Raw genomic sequence first — 23,005 nt, 5'->3', positions numbered from 1 at the left:
ATCAGAAGCAGCACTGATTTTGGAGGTGGGGAACACAAGGACCAGGTACTTCAAGTCTCACAATAAAAGCAGGTGAATCAGCAGCACAAATAAGCTGCAAGGCTGCAGCAAGGACAAGGATAAAGGACTTCTCATGCCCCTTTGTAGAGGGGAAAGAGCACAATGAGTGCAGTGTTTGGGGCCCAGACCTAGCTGGACCAAGAGCTGAAAGGGTAAGGTGCCAGTTTGTCCAGAAAAGATTTAGTAGTATTGGATCTCTTGGTCCTTCCTGTACAGACACCTTGTGCCATCACACAAAATGGTGCTCAGAGCTCAGAGGAGCCAAGAGAAAAAAAAAATCCATCTAATCTTAGCTCATAAGGTGTTTAGTCCTATTCATAAATCCACATGTCAGCATTAGGCACCGTAAATTGCCAGAGGATACCAGCCCAGATGCCCAGCAAAGAGATGCTGTTTTCTTGTATGATGACAGCCATTCTCAAGTGGCATCACTGGGACGTGACACCACTGAGGCACACCTGGCTGATGAGCATTTGTGATGAATTAAACTCCCACTGCCCTCCCGTTTTCTCTACAAATGTCCCATTAGGATCTAAGCAACAGTCAGAGTCGAGAATGCAAAGACAAGTATGCACTGAAATTTAAACAAACCATTAATTACCAAGATATTCTGGCAGATGATGGCTCCAACAACGCTCATTACAAGAGCCTTCAAGTTATCTGCTTTTTCATGTAAGCAGAGGTAACAATCTTAACTGAGTTGAGAAAAGTAATTAAAAAACATATAACAAGATGTTTTATTAATGACATGCACACCTCCATTGCTCTAAGAAAATTGGGCAATCTGTTCCTACACCACAGCTCTCCAACAAGGGTTTATATTTACCATCACTTTAATAATGACTTGTTAAAGTGCTATCTCATTCCCTTGGGTTGACTTGAAGGAGGAGGGGACAAAGGAAGCATTTCTTTATTAATGGCACCCATTGAGGAGCAGTTCTGTGGCACAAAGTGGGGTAAAAGAGGAATAGAAAAAAAAACATTGCAAAGAGGATCCCTGCCTAGCTCATAGGTCTGTTTTTAAAAAAGGGCCTCAGCAATGCAATAACGAAATACAAATTATTTGAAAAAAAAAAATCTCTAGGAAAAATACTTCCCCTCTCAAAAGAAACCTACCTTGGTTTTGCTTTACAAATCCATGTCTGTTCTCAGTTGAGCTAGTGTCAAGTGTTTTCACTGGGAGCAGGAGCAGACCCATCAGGGAATTTGCAAGGTACAGTGAAGCTGAGCTCAGCGATGGGACTGCAGAAACAGAAACAGATTGGGACATGAAACTTATTTTCATTGCTCTTCATAGAAAGCGTGAGGTTGATGTGTCTGAAAAATGAGGTTCTCTCTTGATCTCTGACCAAATCCTCAACAAGACAAGCTTTTCTAGACTGCTCCGTCAGTTCGCCTCGGTGCTGTCTCCAAGGACCGCACACAGGAGCATCCGCTCCTCCGGTCCTCAGGCTGGCACTGACAGTGGAGCCACCAAGCAGATGACTCACCAAGGTGCTGAGCACCTTCCCTGTTCCCACTGAACTCTAATTTACTTAATCACCACAGATTAAAGCGTGTCTAATTAAGGATAGGCGTTAGATCTGATGGGTACCCGGTTCTTGTTCTGTTCACACGCTATCTGGCTGGGCAAGTCCAATGTCCCTCACCTAGTTTCAGGCTTTCAAACTGAAATGTTTTCTTCCTTTTCCAACAGAAGTTCAAAGCGCAGATGTCACGTAAAAGGTGAGTGCATAGAAGAACCCAGTTTTTGGACCCCAAAAAATATTTTAGGGGAAACTTTCTCTCTGTCCAAGGTATTTATATGAATGTGCTGGGTCCCAGCAGTGATTCAATAACTGTGCTAATAAGTGAGCCAAAAAAGCAACAAAATATTGTTGTAGTTAATACAGAAGGAAGTTCACTCACCACAGGCTCACTGCCCAGCATGACCATAGCTCTGCATGGAGAACAGGAGGTTTCAGGACCCTCCCCTGTAAGGACTGCTTTGCTCTGCTAACCTGATCTTCACTGAAGGCACAGCCTCAAGCTATGTGGCACTGAAATCAGTCCCACCTCTTCCACATATTGCTACATAGCCTTGAGTGAGTCACTTAACCTGCCTTAGGTGCACATGCTAGGGAGGAATGGATACACCCTTTCTGCCACTGTTTGGCTGATGGGATTGTAACTTCTTTATGGTAGCATTCATCTACTGCCAGGTGTGGACACATTTCTGGCACTGGAATTAATAATAGCAATATTTGGCTTCTCTAAGGCACTTATCACAAGCAGATCTTGAAGTGCTTTCTAAAAGGTGTAAAATTTCATTATTCTTGATTGGTAAATGGGTCCTTAACCTTCTGGGAGTGTCTAGAGGCTACCACAGTGCCTTTCATCCACTGTTGTCTTTGAAATACAGTAAGCAACCGAATTGCCTCATAGGATCATCCAGGACTGAGAATGACCAGTGGTTCATGACTCTCATTCATCAGAGCATGTTCACAGACATGTCTCCCTGACCTCCAGGAGAGGAGCGCCCGCATAGTTTACAAACAAGCTTCAGAAGGCATCTGCTGCGCTGGCACACTGGAGAAGCTTGAGTTTCGCTTCCCAGAATGATGAAGCACTTGTTTAGCACTCTTTGGTTGGATGTACTGTGAAGTTATTTAATCCTGCCTAGGTTTCACTATAAGAAAAGACAAAATAGTTGAGGTCTAGTGTGATTGGGGATTTTTTTGGTATTGAAACATAAATAATTTCAACAGAAGCAGCACTTTCCTAATACTGAGATGAATCAGGGCATGTACAGGACTGTGCAACACAGCGAGCACCGCAGCTGCTCGCCCTGACACCGTCATTGTGTGGCCAACACAGCCCTGAAGACCTGCAAAGAGTTTCCCATAATAGGTCACAATACTGAAGGGCCAAGGGCTTCCCAAGGGTCTCACAGCTCCCTTCCAGCATGGGCTGGGTTTGTAGGATGCAGAGCAACCAGCAGTGCCAGCTTTCTGGTTAGAAGAAAAGAGACTGCTGCAGGTCAGGCTGGGAAAGCAGGGTGCTGCGAGCACCATCTGTGTTGCAAACACAGTGATACCGAGGGAGCGAGAACCAGTCTATGAGCCAGGAAAAATATGAGCCCAAGGCCAAAAGCAGGGATACCTGCCCAAGAAGAAGCAAGAAATCTTTCCCCCCGCAGACCCTGCAGCTCCTAGCCTCTAACAGCTGGCGATTCGGACGATGCAGACACCCGGTGCCAGCAGTGCCCGGAGCCGTACGCAGGGAGCCATGCACAGAGGTGGCCACCGCAGCAGCGGGGACATTCATACCTCCCCAAGGCCCACCAGCCCACATGTGCTGCGGCAAGGCCCCAGCTCTGCGGATGCCTCATTGGGATGCCAGGCGATGCTGAAACCGCATGCTTTCAAAGCAGAGAGGGAACAGCAGGGAGTACACGTCTGCTTGTGACCTGGGTGACACAAGCCTGCAGGCACAAATTACATACTTCACAAGTGACATTTGTTGTCATGGGGGGAGGTTGGTGTGAGGCTGTTTAAAATTCAGCTAAACTCTGCCTGGAAAGAGGATGGCATGTGTTCTTCTTTCCTTTTTCATTCCCCAGGGTAACACTGTGATGTTTCTAGCAAGGAAATCCCTCTCCTGCTCCCAGATTTGGCCGTGGGTTTTGCCCCACGGTTGGGATTCACATGTTGCATATGAATCTCTGGCTGCTTTGCAAGCTCCAGGCCAGAATCCCTGTCGGTAAGCACCATGGGAATTGATTTATGCCATCAGAGGATCAGAGTTAAACCAGCTAGAGTTACACAGCTCAGGAGACACTCAGTAGATTTGTCCTACCAGCTCCATGGTGCAGATGGAGAAACTGAGTCACAGTGACTCCACGTGCCTTTCCAGTGCACGCAGTCACAACAAGAGGTCATAACACTCATCTGCTCACCTTGTTCACATCATCTGGAACAGCGTCCCCTTTTGCACTACCTGCAGTGAGAGTGATGAAAGAAATGGTGGCCATGCACAGAGGCTCCGCCTGGGGTCAGAGGCACTAGGTGATAGTGAGTAGGGAGTGCCTTAGCACTCCTTTCTGGGTTGTCAGTCAAGTTTTTCTCTTGCTTGATGTGCAATACCCAGCATCAAGAGCCTCAGCCTCGAAACCTACTGACTACAAGCGTCCTATATGCCTGTCTTTTAGCATCTCTCCCATGGTATATGAGGCCAAGATCATGACCAGTGAAGTTCGTCATGGTGTCAGGGCCCATTCTGAAGGAGATGAGACCACCTGCTAGCTGCACCATTACATTCAGCCTTCCCTCCTCTGAAATTTTCCTATTGCTTCTCCTAAGCTGTTGTGCAGTTTCAAAGGGGGAGACAGAGAAAACCCAACATCCTGTTCCAAAATCTGGGATAAAAGAAGGTATTCTGAAGAAAGTAGTCAGAATGCTTCAAGAAAAGCATCTGTTCTGGGTTATGCTGAAGCAGTTGTCGAAATTCAGAGTTGCTTCCATCAGGAGAAATTATTGTAGGACCAAGATCTCCGCAGTGCAATCCTGTTCATTGAGAAAGTCTTTTTTTTTTTTTTTTCTAGAAATAGTGGAAAAGAACTGAAAGCTCTTTTTCCAGATAACTCAGGACATGAAAGTCAAATGTATTATTGCTCTCCTTCTCTCCATTTTCTCAGCAATTGCTAACAGCGTCTCTGTGACTGCGTCCATTGGATATTCTCTCTCCAGTTTTCTGGTGTTTCTGACTCTCCTTGGACATACACTGATATACAGTTAAACTCTCCCATTCATACGTGGCTTGCACATAGCTTTGCTTTGCCGTAGATGGCTGTATCGCAATGATGTTCAGTTACCTTGTAACACAGAATTACGTAATAATTTGCTCCATTTTTCCTCATTGATGGAAACAATGTGTTCAACCATGTGTTATCTCAGTTCTTAAGAATTTTAAGCAATCTTGCAAGGCCTTGAGTAGCTCTTTATTTTATCAATGGGATTATCAGAATATATGACTCACTGCAGTGCTAAAGGATCCTTCAATCTGCTGAAGAGAAGCAGGGCATAAACTGAAGCCAGAAGTTCAAATGAGGCAAATTCAGATGAGACAATTACCAGTCACAGGGAAAATCTATCAAAGGAAGATGGACTGCCTATCTCCTGATGATGCAATTCTTCTGATTAAATGACTGTATCTACAGGGAAAAGCTAATGCTGACTCCTAAGTTGCTACACACCTTTTAGACCCTGTAGAGGTCCAGTCTATGTGGTCAGGAGAACCAAAGTATTATTCTTGTCTTCCTAGAGAAGACATGTAAAACTGGGCAGATGAATCATGCCCTTGGACATTTCTTACCACTTACGGTAAAAGGAGGTGGGAGTGGCGACATTAGGTATAACTATCTATATTATGAATATCTAGTTAGGAGAGAAGAACTCCAATTCTGGTGCTCAGCTCAGTTTCCAGACAGACATGTCTAGTGCTCTTGGGCCATGTTAGGTATCTGCACACATATCTGCTGGCAGATATGATAAAAGAGACATGCACCTCTCTGGAATTTGATGCCATCCAGACCTGGGTCTCCTTCAAGTCCTTCGTCACGTCTGCCACTGCAGATGCCACAGGTATCCAAGGTATCAGCTGTCCGGGATAATCTGGAGCATCCCACATAGCAAAAGGTGCCAATGCTTAGAAAACTGAGTCCCTCTAATGCAGTCAACAGAGTTGTTCATCTGACCAAATGAATCGCTCTCTGGGGTCCATTGACGGGATGGACAAGACCTCCACTGACTGTAACTCAGACACTCAGTGCTCACGGGGACACCATTCTGCTGACACTTGAATTTAGCCTCCTCCATCTGTGAGCTGAACCCTACCCTTCATATCATGCAGGGAGCTCAACTCTGTGGAAAACACACAGATATCTCACACCTCTTGAGGGTCTTGGGGGTATCTTGTTCAACTTTCAGCAGCTCCAAGAGGGAGGGAGCCTGTAGGCCTACATAATTTCCTACCAGACCTGTATGGATGCCTCAGATTCCCACAGCATCTCAAAAAAATCCCATACACCTCCATTTAGGCAACTGAATAGGACACATTACTCAAGAATGCATTGCTGGACACAATGCAGAAATACGTGGGTGAATTTTTATGGTGTGTGTATATGAGTGCTCAGACTCAAACATCAAATGATGTTTCTGGCCATAAAGTTTCTAAATGCTCCTTACCTATCTTACAGGATGTTTGCTTTGCTCAGTTCATTGGGGTAGGCAAGACACTTTTACCGTGCTTTATCACAGGATCTCAAAGGGTAAATTATTTATATGAATACCGATGTTTATTCTATCAATGGGAACACTCAGTGAAGTTGAAATATAGTCAAACAAGATGCACCAGGACAGAAAACCACAAGCTGCATTTCATGCATGTCCATAAACAAGCTAAGCTTATCAGAAAAAACAGGTCCAAATGTGTAAGGGGGCCAATGCAAGGTCTTGATTACACAGCTTCGAGTCCATCACCAATGTGACTCTAAGACTCTTTTCAGATGAGCAAGTTATAATCCATGTTGGCATGTGTGAAATAAGGAATTTGCAGCACTCATTAAGAAAGAAAAGAAATGGGAAAACATGAAAAAGAAAGTAGCTTTACTAGTGTTTCCAGTGTTGAATCACTGGCATTCAGGGCTGTGGCCAGGCTAGGGTGAGAAGGCATTGAATTTGGGTGGCAACACTGACAAATCCTTCTAGGGAAAAACGCTAGCCCTCTTCCCCTGGAAACAGGGTAGGAAGGACTGGTAGAGCTCAGCTGCTGCAAGGGATTCCCTTTCTCCACCCTCTCCAGGAAAGCCATCCCCCTTTCAAGCTCCCCACTCCACCCTGGCCCAATCCCAGCACTCTCTTCCCATTCCCACAGGCTGTCTTCAGCTTTATCCATAAAGGCTGCTCCTAAGATGTTCAACCTCTCCTTTCCCCGTAGACAGGGAAGATCCTGGCTGTTTGGAAACCAATGGCAATATGCTCAGAGACTGTGGGGAAAGCATAAGAAGGCTTCAGCATTTTCCCCATCTTCTTATGTCTAAGCCCTTACTGGTGCAGACTGGGAGCAAACTCTGGTCCCTCTCACCAGCAGTGCTTTCCCTATAAAAATAGGAGTTTCCAACAGAACGAGTTTTCCCTAATTGTTCCTGGCAGGCGTTTCACAGTCAGCCTCTCCATAGACAAACCAGTTACTGATCCCTCCACTAAAACCACAGCAAACGAGGTCTGGAGAACAAAACTCGAGATGACAGGGAGAGCCTTAAATAAAAAGGAAGGAAGGAAGAAAAACAAAACCCACAGCAGACACATAATCCAGTGAACCAAAATGCTTGCCCACGCTACCAACAGCTGGGTGACAAATCTGCCCGGCCGTGGTGCGACAGGCAGAGCGAGTGGCTCAGCAAACCATCCAGGGACTGAAACTCAGCGCCCTACGATGAGTTGCTGGGGCCACGACTTGAGTTTGGGGTGACTAGGAGTGGAAAGGACAACCTAGCACTGTCTGCAGCACCTGCTCTCTCCGGGGAGATGCCTGTTGCCCGCCTGGTCCAGCACTAGAGGGTAACAGTGAGTCAGGCTGCTGGAGCCACGTGGCGAGGACAGGCCTTGCTGATGGAGATGGAGGGGTTGGAAGTGGAGATCCCAGAAAGGTAAGAGCAGGCAAGAACAAATGAAAGGGCAGGTTGCGCTCCCCACTCTGCCCTGGCTATGGGGAACTTGTGGGGTTGGGCTGCACCAAGAAGAGAGCAGGGGGTGTGCTGGGAGGGTGTCCCTGTGTGCTGGTGGGAGAAAAAATGACATGGCATCAGAAATGGGTCACTGAGCTTTGCAGGAATGCAGGGCTGCAGGGTGGGATCCCAGCGAAGGGGATGAGGAGACTCGTGGAAGGCGCTTTCTGCCCCATGCAAGATGATTTTGGGCAAAGAGCCAACTTACTGCTTTGCTCCTGCATGCAGAGCAGGACGTGCATCCACTGAACTCCACGTGTTATTCTCAAAGCCTGGGTTGCTTGTATTTAGCAGCTAAATTACATGCTTTTGAACACTGGGCAACAGAACAGCAACAGTGTAAGCTGTAAACTCACAGCTTGCTGCTTCTTCAGTTCAGGACCTCATCTTCTGGACGTGGACATGCAACGCCCTGCCAGCCACCTGAGCTGCCCACGATGGCAGGAGCCAGACCTGCTGCCTCTGTCAGTTGACGCTGATCTTATGCAGAGCATACAGCAGATCAGTTCTTCTTAAATAGTGCTTGTATTCCCAGAGCGGCTGTGCCTGGTCATGCCTCACTTGGTAAGGTTGTAGTGAATTATTTTTTCCTTTAAAGCTCCAATATTTTTTGAATCTTTAATCAAAATTGTAAAGCCTAAGAGCAGGTTCTCTAGCAATTGATGTTAGGTATCTAGTGGTTAGAAAGAACCAGCAGTCAGGACTCCTGGGTCCCATTTTCAAATCTCCCACTGACTCTTTGAGTGACCTTGAAGAAGTCAATTAATTTCTGTGTCATTTTCCAGACAGGTAAAAATGAGCAGATAATTCTTCCCCAGCTCGCTGGGGGATTGTGAGACTTAATTGTTTGCAGGGCACTTTGCTATCCTCAGATGAAAGGTAAGGGACTCTTACTATATCGTAGCTGGAGGAAGGCTGAAGCTTAGCACGGAGAGCCATGAATACTGCAGTGCTCAAAGGGCACATCTGTCTTTGCTGCAAGGAGGAGGAACCATCCAAAGCCCTATACATACGGATAGCAACTTTCCAGCAGAGAAACCCAGCAACGCCCTGCTCCTGGGGGTCCAGCTCTCCCCATCAGCTGCCCCAGGGCTGCCCTGCCCCAGGCTTTCATCAGCTCTGGAAGCTGATATCTCCTTGCAGTCATGCTATGGAGACAGAGGCAATGAGAAAGAACCAACTGCCTCCATCCAGATCCACTCACATTGATCCATCTCGCATCCCGCCAGGCTCCCAGCTTTGGCACGACTGCCGATCCTCACTGGTAATGAGTCGATACCTCACCAATGGGGATACATCACCAGCTGGCAGCCTCTCAGCATCCAGCCACAGCTATGAAGTCCCATCTGGGCTATCAGCTGTTTTGTGGAGCCTACCAAGAAACCCTTTAGGCCTTAGCTTTGCTGGAAAATGGAATATTTTCACATACAGAACGAGTTGATCCTTTTGCTGGGGCGCTCTGTTCAGGCCAGCAGGGCTGCGTCAGGCCACGCCAGCCTGCTCTGGGGTGTAACTGACTCCTGTAGGAAAGGATCTCTGAGTTTATATACATGTAAGTTTATTTTTGCCTTGAAGGGAAGCTCGTCACTGCCCTGTCTGCAGAGCTGATCACTGCACAGGTTTCCCCGGGCAGAAGAGAGGAAGAGGAGCTGCCACCAGGGAACCCCATCCAAATTAACCTACTTACCAGGAGGCTTTTCTATCTGCAGTAGGAGACTGGCTGTTTGTTTGCTTTAGGCCTTTTCTGCACGAGGAGTAACTAGAGATGAACAAAATTCAGAAAATTTATGATCCCACAGGAAATTTCAGTCTTTCAGAGGTTGGTTTGCATCCCAAATCAGGCCAGTTCAGCAAAATGAAATTCTGGTTGAACTCAGTCAAAAGAGTTGGAAGAGAAAAACTGGAATCTGGGGAAAGAAGAGGGGGGAGAAATGGGGGAGATTTTCTTTTACTTACAGGAAACTTTCCTTTTAGAGAAATTGTATTTTTCACTTGTTCCAGTCCCAAACTGCTCCAGAACTAATGCCAGGAATTCCCTCATCTATTTATACTCAGTTTTGCTGTCTGGGCCTTATTGTACCTGGCATTTGCTGTGACATATGACCGTGTTGCAAATAATACCGGGAACATTTACCTTCTGGAAGTACCGTGGAGGGAAGGTTTCCAACAGCCCTTTGTTAACCTGTTGTCACCAACCTGCAGGGACCGTCCCAGGTCCCTCCCACCCTGCCAGCAAGGGTCCAAAGCTCTGTGGCTTTTTGAATGCTGCAGCTGCAACAGCGTGGGCGTATTTTTGGGGGGCTAAATGCTCTTTCTGGTGAAAAAAAAAGCAGCAACACTGAATTTCTGTCAGTTTTGCCAAATGAATTCATTTAGAATTAAAAAACATAAGTTGCTTGAGACAGATTTCACTATGAAATGTCTCTTTGTTCAGAGATCTCCTTTCACTCTGTTTTTCTTCTTAATGTGAAAAATGCTTAAAAGCAAACTGAAATGTTTTCTCTGGGATTGAGTGAAACTTTTTTATTAGATCAGGAACAATATAGATGTGTGTAATTATCTTTCAGCATTGCCAGCAACCCAAAACATCTCTTACTCACCTCGTTGTAACTGAAAGCATCATGGGACACCCCGTTAAAACTGAAGCCGTTTGCAATTGGCTTGAATCCAAACAAATAACTCTTAACTGAAACTCTTGTTTCACACAAGGAGCCATGAAAACATTACCATAATGAATATCTGTCAGAGCGTACTTTGGGGGACAACGGCCAAATGGTGGTTCTGAATCTAATCTTATCAACACTGCTGTAATTGCAAGAAAAATCAGGTCAATGGATTGCTGTTTTCTTGGTATTAAGCTAATGTCAATGCGAGACGCACCAGATCCGGGATGAGGTTCATCTGATTGCATGTAAATGTCTATATTTGAGTTCCCTTTGCAGTCACAGAAATCTAGTTAGGACAGTCCATGGTGTCTAGGGAACAACTCACCTCCTCCTGAAACAGGTGACAGAAACAGTTTTGCTAAACCACACCTTAAGAATACTCATTTCTCTACGCCAACTGCAAAAACAGCCCAGCTCTGATGGAGACACTGAGGGTGGAGATGTGCAGGAAGGAATGCAGGTGCCTAAATACAGGCATCTCAAGCCCTTTGGGATGCCCTGATGTATCTCACCTGGCTTCTAGTTGCCACACAAGAAGGACACAGGTCTTGCACAGGTCCCATCTCCTATCTGCCAGCCTCGTGCAGATGTCTCTGATGACACAGGCCATCTAAAGTGGCATTTGATGCCTGATTTGTTCCCCTGAAGTTGCATGAGATGAAAATCATTCCCAGAGTCCTCAGGATGGCAGGACTTGGAAATGCACGATTTGGAAGTGCTCCCGATGGAACTGTGTTTCCAAAGATGGGTCACCAACAGCAGTCTGCAGCGTGACAGCCCTGCCCAGATTTTCGGGAGGCTACCCAGGCGAGTAAGTCAGTCTCTTACCTTGCATAAGACACACAGTGAGAGGAGGAATTGCATGGAAACTGTATGGTGCTTTCTTGGAATGTCCCTGCATTAACTTCCAACCTTTTATCAGCTTCCATATAATCGCTTCCGTGATTTTCCTGCTGACAAGTCACACCTCTTGCTTTGGGGGGGGCAGCAACATGCCAGACTGCCCTCCCTCTTTGCGATGGTGGAGCTTGCTTGCATCACACTAGGAAGCAGGAGATTTACACCAGTGGGATTGCACAATCGCCCCAGATAAGAGGAATGTAACATGTCAGCAGTGTCCATGTCTTTATCTCTGAAGAAACAACATATAGGAACGCGCAGATCTTTGTGGAGTCGATAGAAAAAAGTATCCTTTGTTTGTCTGAACGTGAGTGGGGTAGGGTGGGTAGCACCATCTGACCAACAGCACCCGTGCTGCTTATCTGCTAGTAGACCAGGGCTGGCACTGCTTTAAATCATGCATTTCCCTCTTGCTGTCATTTATAAACAATAGAGATATTTTATGTTTCTATAGCTTCTTTCATCCTAAGGCACGATCCAGACACAGCTCTCCTGTTCTGCAAGTAGATTGGCTCACGAGGACATCATGATGGGCTTTGTCCAGGGGAAGCCTGTCTGCACTTTCTGCCCTGTTGGCTTTTTTGCTTATGGGTGTTCTGGTCAGAGGTGGTTTCCCAAGTAGTAATGGAAAGAAGAACATCCATCCCATTCAGATTCCCTTGTTACAAAATACTTCCTAGAGGTTGGTTTGAAAGAGCTATGCCCTACGGCCAGAAACTCATGAAAGCATGATTTCTGTGAAGGGCCATATGTGCAGATATTTTAGGGACCAAAGTCACATTGTATCTTGGAAAGAGGTCAGATCTGTCTCCAGAGACGACTGGCTCAAGTGAAAATAGACTGAACAGAGGTTTGATTTTAAAACCCTGAGATCCAATGAAAACTGGACTGTAAATCTGAGGCGCTCTAATCAAATCTGGATGCCTCAGCTGTAGATGTCTACCTCTGAGCTTATTTGCTAGACCCGATTAAAGTCCATGAAGAAAACCAGGCTCTTTTAGGGCACAGCCCAATAGGACATGTCTTGCAAATGTCTACTTTAGGACGAGGTAAATTGCTGGACTGTAAAAGGGGGTCCAGGATGAATACTCAGAAGTAAATGTCCACATTGCAGATGTCTAAAGTTAAGAGAGATGAATCTTACAAGTGTGTACCTTGTAGCAGCACCTCTGAGCCCAAAACAGAGCAAGGGATCTAAACAGAAAACAAGAGTCCTGCTTTCATCTTGACCAACACCTTTGTGTCCCCTGTCCTGCACCTTTCAGAGCAGCAGAGGAGATCTGGCAAACAGCACTGGGCTCTTTGTTGCTTTAGATCCATATTACAAGCCAGTGAAACAGGCCTTGCCAGACAAACACTCTAAAAGTAGTCAAAAGGTTGCTTAGTTTAACTACCCAGGCCAGAAGGTGCTATAGAAATCAGCAAGTGCAGAATGACTGATTCACACATACCCAGAAATAACAATCTTGATATTTAGACCACTGAAATAAAATGAGTGGGCTGGAGATGGGATGAGAAACACTAATCTTTAAAACACGACACATTTTAATGTTTCTTTGGAGATTATAATGAGAATTGTGAAATTACAGGATGAGATGCAAGATTCTTATATAGCAAATTAAAGAGAGGTTTCTAGGCTTTCCAGGAGCTTCAGCAGCTTCAAAACAGAGTGAACCAAAACTAAACACCACCCAGACTAACCACAATCCCGGTCAGAAGAACAGATCTAAGAATACTCTCTCTGAGCACCTGATTCACAACTGATGGGAGTCTTTCCATGGACTTCTCTGGTTTTGGACACATGCAGAGCTTTTTCCTCTTAGACACAGATGATCTTAGACCCGTGCCTACAGCTGCTAACAGAGGCAGTGTTTGCCTGTCTGCATTCCAGGGCTAATGCACATTCCAGCCCGTGCAGAGGACTTTGCCTCACCTCCGATGCACAAGGTCACCTCACCTTTGATCGTCTGCATTGGTGGAAGGTTATCCGAGGAGGGCTTGTAATGACTCAGCAGATTGCTGCCTGCTATATTTCTCTCTTTAACTGGATTTTTTGCTCCAGTGAAGCCGTTCTCAGAATGGCTGAAGCTCACATGCCTGATCTTGAAGCCAACAAGAGTGCAATTATTCAGCAGGTGTAAAGCTGGCTAATGCCAGTACAGCACAGCTCAGGCATGCGTCAGGCAGGGTGATGTGTCAAATGGTTGTTGTTGTTGCCACAGGAATAACAACACAGGAGAACAGCATCACGTAACATCACGGCAAACTGTCACATGTCAGCAGGGCATCGACCTTCACCTGCTTCACCTCAGCTGGAGAAGAGGAATGTGATTTAGAAACACTGTACATTTGGGAGAAGTTTTCAGATTAACTCGATGAGCGCTATTTGTGCTGCTAAACCCCTGCATTGACTGATACTCTTGAGCTCATGAGACATGTACCAGAATCTTAAGATGGCCAAAAGCCACATGACAAGTGACCAATGGAAAGACAAATTGAGGGGAGGGCTTAAGAAGTAGCACATAGATCAAGGTATGTCAACTGCTTCTTAGCTTCCCACTGCCACTTGCAGGAAGGGTCTGGCCATCTGTGTTAGTCCCAGGATGGACTTATGATGTCATCCTGAGCAACCTTGCCACCTCCACTCTTTCCTCAACTGAAAGTCCAGATCACACAGCCGCCTCAATGCCAGCAAAGCCTGAGAGGCTTCCACATAACCTAGACCAGAAGGGGAGATGTACGTGGGCCAACACGCATCTCAACAGCTCTAGGTGGGCCATAGAAAACTTGCCTAGAATCTTCCCTAGTTTTCCTTCACTCCATTATCACCAGCATTCCTACAATCACTACCACTAGTAAAGTCCCACCAATCACTGGCCAACATACCACAACACACAGCTCTCTTCAAACACCTTTAGAAGGACGTGGCTCTGAAGACGCCACAGGTACCCCCAACACACTTGCTGAATCGGTTCTCCCTGAATTTCAACCATCATTAATGTACACTAATTAGCACTGTTGGGAGCTCTTGAGAAAAGCATAGACAAATACCGAGAAACTACTTCATGCCAAAAAGCCTAAAATATCTTGGCATTACCTAGTTTATACTGCATCATAGTATCCAACTTACAGCACAGGGCACAAAAATAGCTTCCAACGATATTATCACTTTCTTGTAATGGGCTAAATTCAGCCCTGAGGGGCTGTAGAAATTAACGGAGTTTGGCCCAACATGTGGTTAATGAGGATGGTCTATTTCAAGTCCATAAGGTACCACAGTTCTGCCACTACAGATTGGCTGGGAATAATTCACCTCTTCAGAGACACTGTATTCATTTCCAGCCCTGGCTATGTTTGCTCTAAATAGAGGCAGCAAAAATAGACATCAAAACCAAAAACATTTCTTTCAAACTCCAAATGCCTCTGGCTCTGATTTTGATCTCGCATGCAGTAGAAGCGCAAGTGAGTGGAGAGGTTTATTTCTCATTTGTGCCAGTAAAAATGAAATGGGCCCGCTATGTTTAACATTGCTTTAGAATGCAGAACATTTAAGACAGTATCTAAACACTTAGAAAATGTTAACCCTGATTAAACAAGGCTAACCTTTACTCTTTCAGATCTCTTCCCATGGATAATCTCTTTGCATCTTTTGATTTCTGTAGCCACATAGTTTCTCACTTCCCTGCCCATACAGCTAAATCCACCTCCCTAGAAGTCCCTTCTCAGGAACTTCAGAATCAAACTCATCCATCATCAGATCTTTAGGTCTCCATGACCCTGTCGTCATCTCTAGAAAGCATGTAAGCCCATGTTCACCTATTCAGACCTGTTCACCTGTAAGAAGAGGTGCATATGGATGCTTTCTTGGAGTCTGCACTGTTGCTCCCTCCTTTTACGTCTTAGTCTTAGCCTCCAGTTGGAACTTGGCCTTTACGTGTTTGCTGCTCTTTGTTTTGAAACAGGGCACAGTCACAGAGGCTCAAAAATATGCCCTTGAATCTTGTATCCAAATTCTCCATCGTGCCCTCTATTTTCTACAAACACTGAAAATCTCCAAAAAAGCAGAATGCTCCAGATTGTGTTAAACTGCAATTCAAGTAGTGTCAGATCTTCCAAACAGTCTTGCCATATTTTTATATGTGGATGATTTGTGTAAATGATCTCGTATAGTCCCTCTTCTCTTACAACTTATCTCAACTATTCTTAGCTGAAAAGGTAACTGTGGAAGGATCTCCCCTGAATGGCTGAATATAGCCTAACAAGTTACAGCTACACCTTTTCTAGTGGACTGAATTGTACCAGGGAGTATTTTATGTTCCAGAGGCCAGCTACCACAGCCTGGCTGTGTCCATACTATTGAAGTCCTTCAGCCTCCAGAAAAGGGCGACCTCATCCAAACTGCCTATAGGAAAAGGTCCCTTATCCATGTGAACTTCCAAACAGTGACCAGAGGCTGTTTGGGACAGCGGTGTCCTCAGCGAAAAACTGTGCCAGGGATCATTCTAATAACTGGAAAAAAACAGAAGGCAAATTTGAGGGGTCAACACTGTTTGTTTCTCTATTGTAGGTGTATCCTTTAAAAGCTTCCCATCATCACCAAAAAAACAGACTGGATCAATTTTTTCTGGACTACTTGCTCTTAGCTTACTGGTTGTCCTCCTTTTCCCAGAAGGAAAGAAAAACATTCACTGCTGGTAAAAGCTGTGCTGAAGCGGAGTGCATCCACGTCTTTCCTTTGGGATTAGCCTATGATTTCATTCCTATGGCTCATAACCTTAGCTCCCCAAACTTGTTAACTTTCAGCAAGATAGCCAAAGGTGGGACTTGGGACTGTAAGCGCGGACTCATGCAGACTTACAGCTATGTAGATTAGGACGTTCCAAGGACGCTAAAGAACGAAGTGCCCAGCTCTTTTCAAACCCAAGGGCTCTACCTGGTCTTCACTGATACAGACAGTACCCTCCAACAGCACCACTCTATGTTCCAGCAGAGATGAAGGGGAGGATAGCTGAGGTATTATGTTTGGTCTTTTACCACCTCCAAGCATACTCCATTAATTACTTGGATCACAATGAAATAAAGAGCAGATTTGAGATTCTCATCTACTTAGTCATTTGTTAACTCACGATAAAACTGAGCTTTGTCTTCTTATCTCTCTTTGCCAAACAAAGAGGCCAAGGCCAGCAAGTGAACCTCATCTTTCACACTCACCTGATTCAATCAGTCACGTATTGTAGTTGATCATTACATATTCTAGATAACTACTTGCCCTCTATTCTATGATGTAAAAAATGTTTGGTGCACTAACCAGCATTTAATGGGAAAGAGAAGAAAAGACAAAGCTCCACCGATATCACATCTTTGTTATCAGTTTCATTGGTGTAAAACTGGCAATAATTAAGCAATGTGTTTGGTCCATAATCAGCAGGAATAACTCGCCTCTCTAGAATTAAAACATAAACTTTACCCTCAATATACAGACATTTTACATCATTCTCCATGGACGATTGTAACACAAACTTTTCCCAATGAACAAACTTCACCATCTTATTTTTTATCATTATGCTTTCTGAATCCTCAAAATATGAACCAATCTTCCTTCAGGACGCTTTGATCCCCCTTACTCCATTATACAATTCAGGTTAAAAGCCTAGCCCTTACTCTTGGATGCTCTGTTTCTTGGGAACTACCTCTCAAATACAACCACTACCAGTTTTGCTTTTCTGGCTAACATATCTGCTCATATCTGTCAGGTGTCTCACTTGGAAGATATTGGGACTTCCTTGGGAACAGGCTGACATCTCTAGCCTACAGTCTTTAAAGTCACAGTTCCTAATTAGTCACTAAATTTAAGGGAAAATGGAAACTTTGAGAACTTTGAAAATCAATTTTAGAAACTTCACCACCAGTTTTGAAAATCTCAGCTTTGGACTGATGTCCTCATGGTGGAAAGAGGTCTGTATTCATTTGGTTGTAGTGATAACATTTTGCTCTCATTTATAACAGCGTAATTCTGGAAGCAGATTTAGTTGGTCCCTACAACTATTTCCACTGGCTAAGGGTAGATTTACACATATGTAACAGATTATGATCTTTCTCCCATCTACTCCAAAGCTTTGGCACCACGTGCATTTATAGCATTATGCATACAGTAAGCAACGACCCTGTAAAATAGGAAGGCAACTCCAGAGAGTAAGTCGTTGCCAATAGCAAAGAACTGGTTAGTTAAAAGGGTGGTTAATGTTCTGAAATACTGAGTGGTTCACAACACGTCAAGTGGCTGTTGAGAGAATGCTCATATTTACTCAGAGGTCAATTATTTACTCATAAATTTCTTGGTTTAATTCCCTTGTAGTCTATTTCCTCTATTACATATTCATAATCATCTCATAAGTTCTCCTCCTACAGCTACTAATTATTCTCTATGTTCACCACATACCCTTTTGTACCATATAGATGGTGAATATTAATTTCCGTAGAGCAGCGATTTTTTTTTAATTAAAGCAATGTTATTTAGAAATAAATGCAATAACCATCAATTAAATTTTACAAATATGGAAAAGTCGTTAAACAAGAATGCCAATCAAGATGCTGAGCTGAAATTCAAACGACATCAATCATACTTCTGTTGTTCCAAAAGGTTGATTTAATCAATACAGAGTCCACAGGGTTTCAGTAAGGGAACCATTCACACACATTACTTTTCATTTCTCCGGAAGATGCAGTTACTGGCTCTGTACCTGGAGCAACCAAACAGTGTCTCAGCTACACTGAAAAAACTGTGCAAAAGGTGTGCTCCACGCAATGGGCTTCTGAGAAATCAACAGAGAAGACATCTCAGACTTTGCATGGTGTCTTCGCTCCTCCACATGAACGAGATAAGGTACAATGAACTGAAGCATTTGAAATACATCACCGAAAAGCAGGGGCTCACATTCTCTGGGGACCCAGAACTATTTACTTCTGCAGGAGACAATCAGGTGTATTTCCTTTTTCAATGAGGATCTTCCAAAAAAAAGATGCATAAGCCTTTTAAGGTCTGCAAGGGAGTTTTTCTGCATGAACGCTTCCCTATTCTGTTTAATCAAAGTAGCTGAGAGGGAAGGACATGGTCACCAAGAAACCAGAACTAGATTAAGAAAAGTAGTCTGGTGGATCTTACAAAATTCAGTACTTTGGATCTTGGCTTCAAGGGAACGGGGTAAGAAACTTGCAGCTCTGGAACTGGATATCACCAAATATTTATTTCATACAGCTACACGTTACATAGGACTGAGCAGTTACACATGACATACTGTAGTTACACATGACAGCAACAAAAGCATACAATACTGTGCATCTTGCCAATTGTGTTTTAAATACCTATTTGGCCCTGAGCAAGAAAGAAATAGTAACTTCTGTTGTAGAGCTGTCTCTTAGTCCAGAAGTTGGATTGTGTCCTACAGCTCTTTCATAGATCTGCTTTCCAGAATTGCGGCCAGACACACACAACTCCCATTAAAGTAACTGATTGCTCTGTGAGCTTAATACTTCAATATCCCAGGATCTATAGATTACAATACAATACGCTATATCATAATATATAGCAAATAGCACTGAAGTCTGTTGGCACCGGCTAAGTAAAGACCAAACAGAAGATGGATATTAGAGTCCAGAAAGAGGCACAGGGGATATGTTAGAAGCCAGTAGCCAGCTGTGCAGAGTTTAACCTGTCTGATATTTCTGTGAGGGCTGCAAGCAGAAAATCCCATCCCATTATCTCCAGAGAAGGAAGAAGGATCGTGAAGAGAGAAGGGTGAATTATTAAAGGATAGGCCAAGTATGACTGAGAGCTTATTAAAAAGGGAGGAGGATGGGTAAGGGGAGAAACATCTTGCTAGGCTGGTTCTATTAAAATCTAAGGCCAGATCCTCTGTGCAAACCAGGATAGCTCCATTGGCTCGGGTTGACTGGTTGACTTCTCTGGCTTTATGGCAGTTTACCAGCTGACATTTTAGCCCATTAACTTGAAGCATTGCATGTTTTCCTGTGAGCTTGGTCTTTGTTTGTTCTGCCCCCCACTCTTTTTTTTCTGCCAGAACTGACAAAATTCTTCAGCTGAAACATCTGAGGAACGACATCTCATCAAAGATGGACGTTTCCATGGAAATATCTGTTTCAGATGAAATTTTCTGAGTCTTTCACAGATAAAATATAAATAACTCGTTGGACAAGTTTTCAATAAATCAAAATAGAAACTTTGCTGGAGAAGCTGAAATGTTGTTTGGGTTGCATTTTTCCTCTCTTTTCTCTAATAAAGAACATACAATGCCTGAAGAAATGACCAAAATAAAAATTAGCTGAAAACTTCCAAGAGGAGACAAAACCGTATATCGGGTTATTCACCCACAGATGCCCACGTTTATAGCTCTGAGGGCAGAAAGAGATGATGAAGAGCTGGTGGCAGTGCATGCAAGGTAGAGGAGGGAGAGGGAGAGATAAGCACTCCTGGCTTCTCTCTAGATGAGGGCCTTTTCATTTTTCTCCCTCTTTTCCCTGCTCCTCCCTTCCCACTCATTGCAGCTAGTGCCTCAGACTGTAATCTGCTGGAAAAAAAACCCAGAGCAAGCTGTGCCTCCCCTGCACCAGCCATTGCTGATAGAGAGATCCTCTGACAGGAATCTAGAGGGTTTTTTTCTTCCTCATTTTGAGCACCGATTTACACATACAAATGGACTGACATTTAATCATGTGGGGAAATGCATTCCAGGGGTGAAACTGCTGTAACTGCTTCTGAAAATATGATCCCAAGGAAGAAGAACTGGTTATGGAAGACTATGCACTGCGGATTATTTTACGAATGAATATGTAAAAGAAAATGCAGAGTTTTGTTCAGACACAGAGAGGAGTCTGACCACAATGGAAGTCGGTAGCTACATCCCTGAGAGCCTCCATTGGGGGTCTCAGCCCAAGAATACTAGAGGAAGTAGGAATGCATCCAGGATCCTGCTCATATCCTACCACCTCCACATCTGCTAATAGTCCCATGCCCCAAAATAGTGCTGGGGAACCACTCTTGGGGGTCTTACCCAACATGTGTAATGACAGCCAAGACTGTGCTTTACAATGCAAAGATAGTATTGAAGATAAAAGATTCTGTTGGGTATTTCCAGGGCTTTGCCTTACCACCACTACCCAAAAAAATCTCCATAAATGAAATGTTCCAACTTAATCCCTGCTTCTGGAAACGCAGCACCAGCTCCCTTGGCACAGTTCAGAATAGCAAAAAATGTAAGAAGCCTCCTACGACTGGGGAAGAGAGCTGGAGCTACCAGCTGCTTTGAACATTTGTAGAGGAATACTTGGGGACTGGGTTGCAAATACACCAATATATTCCACTTTCCAGGAGCCTGAAGTATGTTTGGCAATATACAGGAAAGAACTGCTGTTGGTGTGAAGCCTCAGCTGGGAGGTTGACTAGAACAGTGCATAATCCTACACAGGGATGAATATGGTCATGCTATTTTATTGCTGTGCATAAGGTCACAGAAAGAATGTGTCACTTGATTTACTTTGCCCACACAAAGAACAAAAGATACGTTTAAATCATTGCTTAGCTTTAGGCAGCACTTAGTTGCTGACCAGTGTGGATATTCCATCTGATGGACCTAAGGAAAAGACATGCAGATTTGTCATCACTGCCAAAGTGGTTTTGTACAGCAAATGCTAATGCAGAACGAGACAAGAGCTACTTATTTTGGTGGAGGCTCCAGCATTTCCCGTGAGCTGGTTAAGAGATGTCAGCCAGATTAAAAAAAGTAGTTTGTTAAACTATAAATGCAATTAAAAGCAAAGAGGCTGTGCTGGGGTTAGGTGATATTCAGTGTGTGTAAGGGGGTGCCAGAATCTGGGTCTGAATAGTTTTGATTAACAAACCTGAGTCTGAATTGTTAGAGAACTGTTCATTTCGTTAAGCCATTATTCATGGCCTGTGACTGGTCATAAGTAATGTTCTGCATCCTGATGAGAGGATTGAAGTTTACACTGGAATGATGAATGCCTGACAGCAGATAATGAATAGTGTACTTCCCTCACAATTCACAAATGCTCTCGGGTTTCTGAATTGTAAACTACCAGGCCAACTCACTGAACATGTACATTGAAATAACATTCCCAAAAGCAGCAGGATTTCAGCTTTTTCTCTATGGGGTAGAGTTTAATTTCCCTAAATCAAAGCAGTACAGGTCAAGCAGGTGTCCTAGAGCTGCTTGTTGGTACAACCCAACCCCTCAGCCACAAATTCCTCTTTAGGGAGAAAGCTGTGGGGTTCCCGGTGAGGTCAAAACCCAACTCTCCCAAAAAGAACTATCACTCCACGACCCAGGCACTTCCACTTGTAGTTGGAGCTGCATGAATACTTGCAAATAATAACCCAGGCAGTCACATAAATAGCAGCCATTGGAGACCAAGTAATTCATTTATCAATATATTGGCCAACAGACTGCCTTAATTATTTAACACTTCTGGTAAAAGCTAATGCATAAAGAACTTAAATGGTGCACAGATCTTGTACAGGGCCTTCGGCCAAGGGGAATTTTCACACAAAACGCCAGGCGGTTCAAAGTCTTCTCTGCATGCAAATGGAACAGAGTACGCTTCTGCTACACGGAGCTGCGGGATGACTAGCCAGGGGCAAAGCACTGTAAATGATGCTTGGACCAACAGATTGTGATACTGTTTTCCAGTTTTATCGTGGTCTCTAAACACCAGTTTGGCTTGTACCCAGGCATATATATATCTCAGCAACTGAACGTAATGCAAGTATGCAAGGAAAACGTTTCATTTACTGACCCAAGGGAAAGTGAAATGCAGAATAGCTGTCAAGTGACGCTTGGAAAAAATCACCTGAGAATATCAAGATGCACGTGTCACAGCTGAACATTTGATAGACAATCACACGCAGAACACTTTATCCACAGCGGACAAGGGAAAAAATTGTTTGGCTTGAGATATTTGTACCTGATTGATCAACCTGTACTTGGTTGATCTTTCCACCAAGCTGAAGAACCAATTAATTGAGTTAACATGGCACATCAGTCGCCGGAGCACTCAACACTTTGCAACTGTGGGAAGCCTGTTGCTGTGGCTGCCTACGCATCTTCAGCTAATAGCGCTACAATCTATTTGCTTCCATTTACAGCCATGTCTCTGTTGGCTGTAAATGACAGCAATGGCACTCATTAACTTGGTGGCTTGGGACAGGCTTCAAATTGGGAATGGCTTCTGTGAGAATCTCAGTTCAGCGGTATCCTGCTGGGATGGCGGCTCCGAAAATAAACAAGCGGAAGCTTCCCACTGACCCACTGACACAGCACCCGTTACATTTTTACACTTGACACCTTTTTGACTAATGATTGCACTGCGGTGGCATGAGGCTCTGTGAGTCCTTTGGGTGTGCTCACAGGGCTGAGCTCCTGCATCCCAGTGGGCCACCCAGTGTTTCTGTTTCTGACGGGTGGGTGATAGGACCAGGAATCATGGACGTTGCCTGTCTGCCAGGGGTGGTACACAACTTATCCCACTATATTCCTTCCCGTGTCTTTACTGGGTGATTTTCAAGATCTCAGACTGGAGA

General features: G+C 44.5%; 1 long non-coding RNA gene across 4 annotated transcripts in view; it reads right to left on the bottom strand.

Moving 5' to 3' along the window:
• Positions 1 to 23,005, bottom strand: part of LOC135312134 (uncharacterized) — a 73,964-nt gene that overhangs the window by 42,899 nt on the left and 8,060 nt on the right. For all 4 annotated transcript variants that reach the window (XR_010371805.1, XR_010371807.1, XR_010371803.1 and 1 more), the window contains exons 4-5: positions 9,513 to 9,732; positions 1,177 to 1,302 (exon numbers count right to left, since the gene is read on the bottom strand). This is a non-coding gene — a long non-coding RNA (uncharacterized LOC135312134). The remainder of the gene's footprint in view (positions 1 to 1,176; positions 1,303 to 9,512; positions 9,733 to 23,005) is intronic.

This window comes from Phalacrocorax carbo, chromosome 2 (assembly GCF_963921805.1).
Source record: "Phalacrocorax carbo chromosome 2, bPhaCar2.1, whole genome shotgun sequence".
In the NCBI taxonomy this organism is placed as follows: Eukaryota; Metazoa; Chordata; class Aves; order Suliformes; family Phalacrocoracidae; genus Phalacrocorax; species Phalacrocorax carbo.
This window is presented reverse-complemented; position numbering and strand designations above follow the sequence as displayed.